General features: G+C 53.6%; 1 long non-coding RNA gene across 2 annotated transcripts; it reads left to right on the forward strand.

Moving 5' to 3' along the window:
* The first annotated feature begins 1250 nt into the window (after window positions 1-1250).
* On the forward strand, window positions 1251-2795 carry LOC128810591 (uncharacterized). Of its 2 annotated transcripts, none has more exons than XR_008438076.1 (3): window positions 1251-1371; window positions 2290-2482; window positions 2720-2795. It is a non-coding gene; the product is annotated as an uncharacterized LOC128810591 (long non-coding RNA). The 2 variants fall into 2 exon arrangements; XR_008438077.1 differs by having other exon boundaries at window positions 2290-2472.
* Window positions 2796-9485: the final 6690 nt, after the last annotated feature.

Consider the following 9485-nt stretch of genomic DNA (forward strand, 5'->3'; position numbering starts at 1 on the left):
TGCCATTTCAAAATTTGCCCTTTTCAAAAATCCATCTAAAATCTCATCTTTTCCTAGGTTTACCTAAAGTGCTAATTCTAACCTTGCTCTCGCCATGCTGTATTTGTTTGACTTGTGTGAACTACTATTTTCACAGGTTTTCTTATTGCTGTGTTGTGTGCTTTGTACCTCTGCACAATCCAACCTTAAACATTGATAAAAGCCCTTAAAAAATCCAGAGAGCCAGACCAAGGAATAAGCCATGAACTGATTAATCTGTTACACCACTTAAAAACCACCGGGAGGGGGGTGGGAGAGCAGCACAGGAACAGTGGGATTGAGAGGCGTGCTCTTCTGAAGAAAAGAACTTATTTAACAAACAGAACTAATTTGGCAGGGTGGGATTTGGCCCCTGCAGTGGCAGATGTGGAGCAGGAGCTGAGGCTGGTGCTGCAGGGCTTTGAGGGAGCCCCAGACAGATGGCCAGGCTCAGGTGAGCAGAGCTGGGGGCAACTGAGGCACAGGGAGGGGCTGCACCTGCTGCTTTTGCAGCCTCCCCGGGGAGGGTTTGTGGGTGCAGGTGAAGAACAGGAGGAGGGCAAGGAGGAGCAGGCTGTGAGGTGGGTGAAAAGGTGGATCACAGAGGAGAACCAAGTGGAGGGAGCAGGGCTGGGAGGAGATGGAGCCACTGAACAGGGTGGGAAGAAGGAAAAAGCAGCTCCAGCTGGAGGAGATGCTGTTTGTGGGGAGGGGAGCAGGGCACAGGGCTCTGGGCAGCCCCCAGCTGGGCTCTGCTGGCCAGGGATGTTCCCTGCCTGCGTGAGGGAGATAAGTCCTTATCTGAGCCGAGGGGGAAAGAGACAGAACTGTGCGTAAAAATTGGTAATTATATAAAGCTCAGCTCATAATAGGCCATAATAAGGAAGTCTGGGTGATAAATTGAAAGATAAGTGCTCGTGAAAATGAAGTTAAGTTCTTCTCTGAGCAGCCTGGGCTAGTGAGATTGAGGTGGGGTTTAAGGTCCCTTCCAACCCAGACCAGTCTGGGATCCTGGGGACGTCACAATCCCAGATTCCACGAGTGAAATGCTGAGTGTGGGAGGGGTTGTCCCCTGTGGCACAGAGCAGCTCTGGGACACCCTCAGGGCCTGTCCCGGGGCAGGGGACACGTCCAGAGCATCCCCCTGCTCCTGGCCAGCCCCAGCTGCCAGCTCCAGGACAGGACACAGGGAGCAGCCCAGCCTTGCAGGGCTCTGCCCTTGAGCCCTCGGGCCCTGCTGCTGAGCCCTGCTCCTGCCAGGCCTTCCTGCAGGGAGAACATTCACCTTGCACATTCACCTTTTTATCGGGCGGCTGCTCAGACAAGGAAAGTTCTGAAGTCTTTTTTCCTCAGGTCAGAAAGGAAATAGGTCTTTCAAATGGAGAATAACCCCATGAATGAAGGCAAAATCCAGCAGTCCTCAATATTTCACAGAATCTTGGCATGGTTTGGGTTGGAAGGGGGCTCAAATCCCAGCCAGTGCCAGCCCTGCCATGGCAGGGACACCTCCCACTGTCCCAGGTGCTCCAGCCTGGCCTTGGGCACTGCCAGGGATCCAGGGGCAGCCCCAGCTGCTCTGGGAATTCCATCCCATCCCTCCCCACCCTGCCAGGGAACAATTCCTAATTCCCAACATCCCACCCAGCCCTGCCCTCTGGCAGTTTAAAGTCTCAATTCCCCTTTTTAAAGAAGATCTGGCCTCTTGCAAAGGTTAATTCTGCCAAAGCACTGGTGGTGGTTAACCCAAAGGTTTTCTCCTCCAGCTTTCACCTGATGCTGCCTCACCCCTGCCCCAGCCTGGGCACACAAATGTCCTTTCCCTGCCCCAGAAGAGCTCTCCTTCATGCAGATGGAAATTTAAAATACCACTTTATTTTTTTCAACCATTGAGGGGTTGGATGAGCAGGTGGGATGTCCATGGCTGAGGTTTCATCCAGTATCATTTTGGTTCAGGGAGAAACTGAGTCACACCCAGATCTGAAGCAATACTTTGAATTCTGTGTGTTCCCTTGGCACCCTGCTCGAAGCTGCTGTTCAAAACCAGACAACTCACACTGGAAAGGTTTTCAGTAATATTAATTTTCCTCTTGCACACAATACAACGAAGGATTTTTTTCCAAACAGTGTACATCGTGTTTTGTATCAAAAAACCACTTTGCAGTGTACATGATGTTTGGATTTGCTACAGAAATGAATTTCAGTAAACGTGTGTTTGGGGTATTGATTGGAAGACGGATAACTGACAAATCCAATCCAAATGTGATGTTTTAGAGCTGCAGGTGCCACCTTGAGTTGGCTGGGACGTTCTCTGTGGCGGGCACAGCGTGTGTCGTGCACCATCCCCTCCTCATTCCAGGGGCCCAGCTGACCTGTGCTGCCCTTCTCCTGAGTGTGGCGTGGAATTCATGGCCTTCAACACTTCATAAGCTCATCCCAAGTGTGTTTGCAATTCAGGTGCGTGGAGGTAAAGAGATGAAATGTAGCTGCTGCATAATCTGGCTTTGCTCGTGCTTTCCCTGGCTGAGCAGGTGCTGACCCAGGCTCGTGCTCTCCTGGCTGGGCTGGGCTCGCTCTCCCCCTTTATCCCAGGGTGGGTCTGACCCGGGCACAGCCCAGCCTGAGAGCCAGCAGGGCTGGGCTGGACCCAGAGCTGAGCCTGGGAGCTCAGCGGGCACAGGGGACTCATGCAGGGATTCTGCAGGACTCCTCACTCTTCACCTGCTCAGAATATCTGAGAGCTGCAGGCAGAACCCGTCTGCACCCAGAACCACCTGCACCGAGAGCCACCTGTACCCAGAGCCACCTGTACCAGAGCCACCTGTACCCAGAGCCACCTGCACCCAGAGCCACCTGCACCCAGAGCCACCTGTACCAGAGCCACCTGCACCCAGAGCCATCTGTACCAGAGCCACCTGTACCCAGAGCCACCTGTAAACGGAGCCACCTGCACCCAGAGCCATCTGTACCCAGAGCCACCTGTACCAGAGCTACCTGTACCCAGAGCCACCTGTACCAGACCCACCTGTACCAGAGCCACCTGTACCCAGAGCCACCTGCACCGAGAGCCACCTGTACCCAGAGCCACCTGTACCAGAGCCACCTGTACCAGAGCCACCTGTACCCAGAGCCACCTGCACCGAGAGCCACCTGTACCCAGAGCCACCTGTACCAGAGCCACCTGCACCCAGAGCCACCTGTACCAGAGCCACCTGTACCAGAGCCACCTGTACCCAGAGCCACCTGTACCAGAGCCACCTGCACCCAGAGCCACCTGTACCAGAGTCACCTGTACCAGAGTCACCTGTACCCAGAGCCATCTGCACCCAGAGCCACCTGTACCCAGAGCCATCTGTACCAGAGCAATCTGCACCCAGAGCCACCTGTACCAGAGCCACCTGAACCCAGAGCCACCTGTACCAGAGCTACCTGCACCCAGAGCCACCTGTACCCAGAGCCACCTGTACCCAGAGCCACCTGCACCTAGAGCCACCTGTACCAGAGCCATCTGTACCAGAGCCATCTGCACCCAGAGCCATCTGTACCCAGAGCCACCTGCACCCAGAGCCACCTGCACCTAGAGCCACCTGTACCAGAGCCACCTGCACCCAGAGCCACCTGCACCCAGAGCCACCTGCACCCAGAGCCATCTGCACCCAGAGCCACCTGTACCCAGAGCCACCTGTACCAGAGCCATCTGTACCCAGAGCCACCTGTACCCAGAGCCACCTGCACCCAGAGCCACCTGTACCAGAGCCACCTGTACCCAGAGCCATCTGTACCCAGAGCCACCTGCACCGAGAGCCACCTGTACCCAGAGCCACCTGTACCAGAGCCACCTGTACCAGAGCCATCTGTACCAGAGCCACCTGTACCCAGAGCCACCTGTACCAGAGCCACCTGTACCAGAGCCACCTGTACCCAGAGCCACCTGTACCAGAGCCACCTGTACCCAGAGCCACCTGTACCAGAGCCACCTGTACCAGAGCCATCTGTACCCAGAGCCACCTGTACCCAGAGCCACCTGCACCCAGAGCCACCTGTACCAGAGCCACCTGTACCCAGAGCCATCTGTACCCAGAGCCACCTGCACCGAGAGCCACCTGTACCCAGAGCCACCTGTACCAGAGCCACCTGTACCAGAGCCATCTGTACCAGAGCCACCTGTACCCAGAGCCACCTGTACCAGAGCCACCTGTACCAGAGCCACCTGTACCCAGAGCCACCTGTACCAGAGCCACCTGTACCAGAGCCACCTGTACCCAGAGCCACCTGTACCAGAGCCATCTGTACCAGAGCCATCTGCACCCAGAGCCACCTGTACCAGAGCCATCTGCACCCAGAGCCACCTGCACCCAGAGCCACCTGTACCAGAGCCACCTGTACCAGAGCCACCTGTACCCAGAGCCATCTGCACCCAGAGCCACCTGTACCCAGAGCCATCTGTACCAGAGCCATCTGTACCCAGAGCCACCTGTACCAGACCCACCTGTACCCAGAGCCACCTGCACCCAGAGCCACCTGTACCCAGAGCCACCTGCACCCAGAGCCATCTGCACCCAGAGCCACCTGCACCCAGAGCCATCTGCACCCAGACCACCTGTAAACGGAGCCAGGGCTTGGGCCAGGTGGTCTCCAGAGGTCCCTCTCCCCTGACACGGCTGTGGCTCTGATCTGCCTCCCTGCCCCTCCTGCCCGTGTGCTCCAGGGTGACCCAGCCCTGCTGCTCAAGCCTGGAAAACACAGAGCTGCAGAAGCTGGGGGAGGAAAATCCCTCTGGGAACATCCAGTCCAACCATTCCCAGCCCTGCCCAGGCCAGCACTGCCCCTGTCCCAGCTGCCACACCCACAGGGCTGTGAAATCCCTCCAGGGATGGGGGCTCCAGCCCTGCCCGGGCAGCTGTGCCAGGGCTGGGCAGCCCTTTCCCCTTTCCATGGGGGAATTTCCCCAGTATTGGAAATAAACCTCCCTGGCCCAGCCTGAGGCCGTTCCCTCTCCTCCTGTCCCTGTTCCCTGTTCCCAGCCCGACCCCCCCGGCTGTCCCCTCCTGGCAGGAGCTGTGCAGAGCCACAAGGTCCCCCCTGAGCCTCCTTTGCTCCACCTTTGTGCTCAGGCTTAGGGCCCAGCACTTCAAGACCCGTAATTCAAATAAAAGGTATGGTAGCATAACCTCTCTTGTGGGTAATTAAACAGTTACAACAACCATTTTACACTTGTGTTATCACAGGAATGTTTTTAAGCCGTAAGTGCCAGGTGGTCTGGAAGGCATTCCAGTGAAGGCATTCCAGTTCAGAGCTGCTTTGGTAGCAACACACAGAAATAAAAGAATAAAAACTTCTGCTTAGAATGGGTTTTTTTCTTTTATTAATCTTGGATCTGTTCTTTAGATCATTTGTTCTCCTTACTGGCTTTGATTAGAAAGGTTACTTGGTGCATTGGCTCAGTAATGTGCTGGTGGGTGGCACTTAGAGGGGATGAATTAGACACAGGATTATTCCTTTCTCTGCCGAGTTTAGGGAGTTGTGTTGGGTTTTTTTTTTTAATTGTTGTTGTGTTTTTGGTTTTTTTTTACTGGATTTCTGTGTCTTGTTTGCTCTGTAGTGCCTGTTGCTGTAATTGCAGCCCGTGGCTGTGTCAGGGCACAGCTGCTGGGTGAAGCCTTCAGAGGGTCCCTCCCCACTCGTGATCGATTTGCGAGTGCAAACATCGATTTCCACGTCACTGCTCCCAGCCCGTGCCAAGGCAGCCCCACGCTGCTGGTGACTGATTTAAGCTGTCATTACTCACAACAGAAGGGGTGTGACTGGGAAATGCAGATTGGTTTTGTGTGTGATTTCTGGAGCCGAATTGGCAGGTGCTTTCATAAAGATACTCTCAGGAAATGACTCAAATACAAAGATAAACAGTACTTAGGGAATGCCTAATTAATAACTACAATCATAATATTTTGGTCTAAATATTAAAAGAAGCCTCATGAAAGGAATGCAGAGGCTGCTTTTTAGGCTGGCTTGGCTGGGGGAAAGCTGAATTTGTCAGGGTGAGAAGTTTCTGCGAGGGCTTTGGTTGTACTTAGGAGGTGTTTAAACACAAAGCAGTGTTTGTGTGCCAGTGGCACTGATGGTTTTCAGCCCAAACGGGAAGCCTGGGCAGTGCCAGGAGGGCAGAGGTGCTGCAGCACCCTGGGGTGCTGGGATGTGGCTTCCCACTCATTTCTGATCCCGTGCTCTCCAAAGCCATGGCTCACCCAGGCTTCATTGTCCTTGTGTTGCCTGTCCAGCTGTCACTGCCAGTGGTAAAACTGAAGTGAGAGTGCTCCACACATCCTCTGCCCTGGCTCCTGCTGCTGCCTGACCCAGCCACTCTGGCCCTGCTGGAACTGGGGGCTGGATGCTGCTCATCTCTCCCTGCAGTTCCCATTTCCAGCTTTAATCTCCTGTTATTAGGAAAAGACCGGTTGCTATGTGTTTGTTTGGTGCTGAGAAAACCAGGATTCCCACCCTCACAATCATTTCCAAAATACTCCTCGTGCTTCTGTGGAACAAATTCTGTTCTTGCTGCTCACAACATCCCTCCACAGGCCTGGCTGGAGACAAGAGCACTTCTCTCCAAGTAATAACAGTTTGTTTTTAGCTTTTTCAGAGGCAGCATCCTCTGTGGAATATCTGCTCTGAACAGCTGCAGGCTGAAGCATTGCTGGCTCTCCTCTCCCAGAACCTGGAGAGCATTTCAGTCTTGATAAGGCCAGAAGAACAAGTTCTGAATGTTGAGCTGGCTTTAAAACTCCCCTGGCATCACCAAAATAATGGGTGATCCCACTGCAGAGACTCCTCCTGGGTGGGCTTTGCCAGCCCCTGGGTGCCAGCTGGGTGGGCTGGAGGGTGTCCCAGGGAGGAGAGCTCTGTGCTGGGCTCCCTCTGAGGGACCAGGGGCTGGGAGCAGCTGGTGGCCGTGCCCAGCCTGCTCAGGCAGGGCTGCTGTCAGCCTGTCTCCTCCCAAAAGCCTGGAAGCCCGTGGCTCTGGGATAAGCAGCCTGGACAGAGCTTGGGCTGGCTCTGGGATGGGCCCAGCACTCAGGATCTGCTGGGGTCCGGCCCTGGCTGGGCAGGCACACAGTTTGTGGTGACTGGGATGGGGCTGGGCCCATTCTCCCACCCCCAGTGGGTGCAGCTGTGCAGCACAGGTGACTGATATTGGCAGCAGTGGCACCGGGAGTGCCCAGGTGTGCTGAGCAACCACACGGGGAACAGAGGGCACCCAGGGGCAGGGCATGGACAGGAGGGGTGTAAAGGGTGGGCAAAGAGCAAGGGCAGGTCCTTGCAGCCTCCTGAAGGGCTTTGGTGTTGCTCTGGGTGGGTTGAAGCTCTCTGAAGGGGTTTGGTGTTGCTCTGCATGGGTTGAAGCTCTCTGAAGGGCTTTGGTGTTGCTCTGCATGGGTTGAAGCTCTCTGAAGGGCTTTGGTGTTGCTCTGGATGGGTTGAAGCTCTCTGAAGGGGTTTGGTGTTGCTCTGCATGGTTGAAGCTCTCTGAAGGGGTTTGGTGTTGCTCTGGATGGGTTGAAGCTCTCTGAAGGGGTTTGGTGTTGCTCTGGATGGGTTGAAGCTCTCTGCAATGCTGTGGTGGCACTCTGTGCACTGTGGCTGTCCCAGCTGTGCCATGGCTGTGCTGCTTGGCTTGAGCCCCAGCCTGGCTTGGGCTGTGGAGGCACAGCTGGAGCCCCTCTGGTCTGTGCTGGGAGGAGGCTCTGCCCAAGAGATTCAGAGACCATTTGTGTGTGGGAGAGCACTTTACAAACCTGCTGTGGTTAAGAAATGCCCTACTTAGAAACATGCCTCATTTTCAGTTTGGGATGCTTATTGTTGTTCTCAATATTTCACAGAATCTTGGCATGGTTTGGGTGGGAAGGGACCCCAAATCCCACCCAGTGCCACCCCTGCCATGGCAGGGACACCTCCCACTGTCCCAGGTGCTCCAGCCCCAGTGTCCAGCCTGGCCTTGGGCACTGCCAGGGATCCAGGGGCAGCCACAGCTGCTCTGGGAATTCACCCTGTGCCAGGGCTGCCCACCCTAACAGGGAGCAATTCCCAATTCCCAATATCCCATCCAAATCTACCCTGCTTCAGCTCATGTTTCATTTTTAGCACCCTTTACTGGTAAATTACAGCTGTTCCTCCCCAGTCCCTCACAGTGAACTCAGGTTTCCCTTCAGGACACACCTGGAGGTTCCCCCAGGCCCCCACAGCAGGAAGGATCCAGCTCAAAGGATGTGCTTTAATTGCAAGGTCGGTTCATTAACAGCTCAGGATGTTCTTCTCAGACCTCTGGGTAACTGGGATGCAAAGCGTTTTTCGGGATGTTGTCAGAAATTGTCATGGGCTTCAGATGGAGGAGATAATTCTATTAGGATAATATATTTATTTCCTTGTTAATCACAGGCAATTTGCCATGGTTTTAATAACTATGACTTGTCATTTCAGACCCAGGGAAGTAATGTAGAGGAACAGATAAGAACTTTATCTACTAATTCAATATATCCCATGCCTATTATCTCCTTTGTGGCAAGACTTGTGTAATGCGAAGTGTTACAGTGGGAACAGAAGATTCTATGAAGCCATTAGAATTAATTTCCATAAACAGCTTTGTACTGAGCTTTTTTGGTGAAAAAAAATCCTGGAAGAACAGGAACTAAATATTTTCTGATCCAGGTTTCAACCAACATTTCTGAGTGGTCCCACAAAAACAAACCAAAACAACAACAACAATAATAATGATGATGATGATGATGATGATATCCCACTTCCACTTGTGGCTTCTGTGAAGAGCTTTGTGTGCATTGACAGGGGACACACAACTGTCCCTCATTCTGCTGATCTCACAGGCAATTTCACACAAACAGGGAGAGACAAGGAAACAGAGAGGAGAAAGAAGAGTTATCTAAAAGCAGTGACAGTAAGGCATGGATGCAATGAGACTTCTGCATTTAGCACTAGAGCCACCTGAAAACCTGAGCCTTGGTTTTAATGCCTTTGGTACCTCCAGCAGCTTGGAGACACCAGAAGTTCAAACATTTATAGCTTCCTGTGGATGTTATTTCCATTTCAGCAGATTCTAGGTATGCTCAATGATTTGGGGTTAATTAAGATGCTTTCTGTGTGAAGGGCATTCTCCATCCAAGGCTACCAAATATTTCATAAACGCTCAAATGAAACTTTGACCTTTTCTGCACAAGCCCAATAGGGAAGGAATGTGCAAAGTCGATTTCCACCAGTGTTGAAACAGAATTTTCTTCCTGAGCTGTCTGCAGTGTCCACGTGGGACATGTCTCTGCTGCCAAAAATCCTCAAGGAGGGGGAAGAGGAGACCTTGTCCAGATCAGGGATGGGGCAGCCACAGCTGCTCTGGGCACCTGTGCCAGGGTTACCCATCCTGCCAGGGAACAATTCCTAATTCCCAATCTCCCACCCAGCCCTGC

The sequence above is a fragment of the Vidua macroura genome, chromosome 8, assembly GCF_024509145.1.
Source record: "Vidua macroura isolate BioBank_ID:100142 chromosome 8, ASM2450914v1, whole genome shotgun sequence".
NCBI classification, from domain to species: domain Eukaryota; kingdom Metazoa; phylum Chordata; class Aves; order Passeriformes; family Viduidae; genus Vidua; species Vidua macroura.